The sequence below is a fragment of the Orycteropus afer genome, unplaced genomic scaffold (assembly GCF_000298275.1).
Source record: "Orycteropus afer afer isolate SDZICR_OR568_19922 unplaced genomic scaffold, OryAfe1.0 scaffold00294, whole genome shotgun sequence".
In the NCBI taxonomy this organism is placed as follows: Eukaryota; Metazoa; Chordata; class Mammalia; order Tubulidentata; family Orycteropodidae; genus Orycteropus; species Orycteropus afer.
Window position 1 is genome coordinate 655,267 of NW_006921881.1, and position 3,593 is coordinate 658,859.

Genomic DNA, 3,593 nt, shown 5'->3' on the forward strand with positions numbered 1-3,593 from the left:
CGCTTGCCTGCATGTAGCCTTGTCGTTGCTCAGCAGCCTGCTATGCTCTGCCGACCTTGGGACTTACAATGGACTTAAGTTAATGGCCTGCTGTGTGGTTTGGTAACATCAGACCTTGACTTTTTGCTTGACAACCTTGGGGCTTCTCAGCCTCAGCAGCCAGCAGCTGTCTGAGTGAAGAAATGCCTGTAGCCCCAGGGGGCCGGGAGCAGGAGGCAGAGCTGGACTCCAAGGTTAAGGGGCTTTCACCCAGTCCCTAGAGCTTGGCACTTTGAACTTGGACTTAAAGCCTCCCGAACTGTAAGAGAAAAAACTCTTGTTTGTTAAGGCCATCCCATTTATGGTATATTCTTGTCAGAGCAGCACTAGGTAACCAGAACAAAGACCTTCAACAAGATGGATTGATACAGTGACTGGAACAATGAACTCAAACATAACAATGATTGTGAGGATTGCGCAGGACCAGGCAGTACTTCCTTCTATTGTACATAGGGTTGCTATTAGTCTGAATCAACTTGATGGCACCTAACACCAGTAAAAATCCCCACAAGGGTGATATGTACCTTATTTGCATTATTAGCAAGCTCTCCAAACCCCTTGGTGGGCCACAAGCCTTATTTGCAATCTACTTCTGTAAAGATTTACCAACTCAGAAACCCAGTGGGGGTTACTATGAATCAGAATCGACTCAGTGGCTGTGAGTATCCAATCATTTGGTGGGACTTACAAGACCTTGGCAAGAAAGACCATGTAAGGCAATCCATCACCTTAAGAAAGGCCTGAGGTCTACTCCTGAGAGGTTCACAGTCATTAAAACCCCTACGGAGTGCAGTTCTACTCTGAAACGCATGGGGTCATCATGAGTTGGAATTGACTCAATGGCAACAGGTTTGGTTTTTTGGTTTTATGCCTTCACAGCTGACACTGAAACTCAATTACCGTTGTGGTTTTTTGTTTGTTTGTTTGTTTGTTTGTTTCCCTTTTCTGGCTGCCACATTCTTAGCCCCCCAGATGTTACTTTGACAAATTACTTTTGTTCGTATACTTTGGGTGAACTGGCCACACTTCTAGCATCATTTGATCTGAATCACCAAAAAGCCTGCTCTGCATATCTGCTTGTGTATGCTAATTTTGGGAGCTGTGGTAGCATAGTGGCTAAGCACTTGACTGCTAACCAGAAGGCTGGCGGTTCAAACCCACCAGCCACTCCTCGGAAGGCAATCCTACTTCCGTAGTGATACTGCCTCGGAAACCCAAGGAGGGGTTGCTATGAGTCGGGGCCAACTCGACGGCACATAACAACAACAATGCTAATTTTTTAGAGATTCCAGTTATTGTGATTTTCCAAAGCCCTTCGTTCATCTGGGTTAGATTAAGTTGCTGTTCCTGAAGCATATGCTTCTATAAGCCAGTTTTCTGCTACAAAACAAACTTTTACCCTTACATACAAGTGCTGCTTATGTTACATTCTTCCTGATGAAATCCAGCACAGACAGAGGAGATGCATTTCCAAATGTTTAGTTAGTGCCTTTAGACCAGCTGCTTTCCTGTAGGCCAGAACACAATGCCAAGGACATAGCATAAGTGTAGGAGACCATTGACTTTGGTAATGTTGGTCTTTTCTTATCACTGTGGTTGTGAAATCTGGCTAAATTCCAAATTTTAGCAGCTCTCCATATGGTCAGAGAAATTACCTCTAGCTGCCGTGTAGGGTACTTATTCTCATCCTTCCTAGTCTTGACTCAATATTTGGGCTCCACCTCTGGGGAAGCAGAGTAGATATGATGAGCTGATGACTGCATAGTTTCTAGAAACAAGTGCTGAAGATTTGGCCTCATAATCCCCTTCCGCCCACGTGGAGCTAGAGAAAAGATACTGGCAATGTGATCACAAGTAAACCCTTTGTTTTCTCCAGTCATCTTTGCATCATTTCTTTCTTTTCTGTTGGGGACCAAGAAAAAGACCCCCAAAAGAACATGATTGCAAGGCACATGTTCTAATTACAGTGAAGAGATGACAAGGCCTCTCTGTGGTTGAATGTTGCTTTTAGAGATGGCAAGTTCTCTCTCACAGTTAAATATTTAATTGGCAAAACATCGAAGTATTAAACTTAGATATTATTCCACTAGTCCATGCTTTTATCTTATTGGGATGTTTCATACTTTGGGTCACTGTGTCCTAGTAAACATTTATCATTTTACACTCCTAATTCCTGAGGAGACTTCTGTGATTGTATTAATGACCACCTGTTGTCCGTAAGCACATAGAGGAGTAAAACTTTGACTCTGTAGAGAATAAACTAATGATGTAATCATGTCTAAACACATAAATAAAGTAGAACAAAGGCATCAGGGGTCACTCTTACAGAACATGCAGTGTGTCCACCTGGGCCCTGTTCCTTAAATAATAAAAAAGAAAAACATTAATCCTTTCGTGTGGCTTCATTTTGTGACCAGTGCAGTTTTGCCGGACGTGGCACTTTTCTTTTCTTTTTCCTTTTTTTTTTTTTCTCTTAGCATTTATTAAACACTTGCTTTCTGTAAGCAGTGGAAACTGTTTAGTTGTCTCTCCCTCCTGAGCTCCAAGAAAGTCTGAAGCTTCCTTTTGCTACCTGTCAAACCTATTGAATTTGATTGCTTCCCTTTTCTGAGTGCTCTTTTACATTATTGCTGTCTGGGACAACAACCCCTCGACCTTCCACATCATTGTTAGTTACTTTTTTTTTTTTTGAGTCTTTTTCAAATGTCTGTCATTCTCATAACAATTATCAAATGAAGGCACTTAAGGATACTTTACAGTTAACATGCTGGATGAGGACACCCCAGCCTATTAGGAGGGCTGCACACTCTCCATAGCTACTTATCTTTACAGAGGGCTGAATTGAAGGGGTCCCTAGATGCCTTCTCTTTTCCTATTTGTTTCCTAGCTCCTGCTATGATAAAGTCTCCTCTTTCTTCTACCCACACTTGTCCTTGTAAATAATCCCACTGCACTTTTAGCAAGTGCTTTACAGAGAATGAGTTTGCCTTGCACATGCACACATTCCCAGCTGCCCCTATAAGCCTTGCTGCCTGACAGACACCTCAGGATAGTCTTCTCCCGCCCTCATGGCCACAACAGTCTATTAGCACTGCTGTATAACAAACAACAACAACAACAACATAACAAAGTAGTGCTTTGTTATGTATACAACAAACATATTGCTGCATGTCATGGTGCCACCAACTTGGTGGTTTAAAACAACACACATTTATGATATCATAGTTTCTGTGGGTCAGTATAGACATGGCTTAGCTTAGTCCTTTGATTCTGGTCCCACAGAGCTGCAGTCGGGGGGTTGACTGGGCTGTGTTCTCATCTGGAGGCTTGGTTATGGAAAGGTCTGATACCAGGCTCACTCAGAATTCATTCCTTACCTTCCAGAGGTACAGTTGTTCCAAGGGTTGCATTTAAAAGTGCTGCTGACAATGCTAAAGAATAATGTAGAATCTGCAAAACACCGCATAACGTGGATGAACTTAGAGGACATTATGCTGAGCAAAATAAGTCAGTCACAAAAGGACAAATATTGTATTAGTCCGTTATTGTAAAAG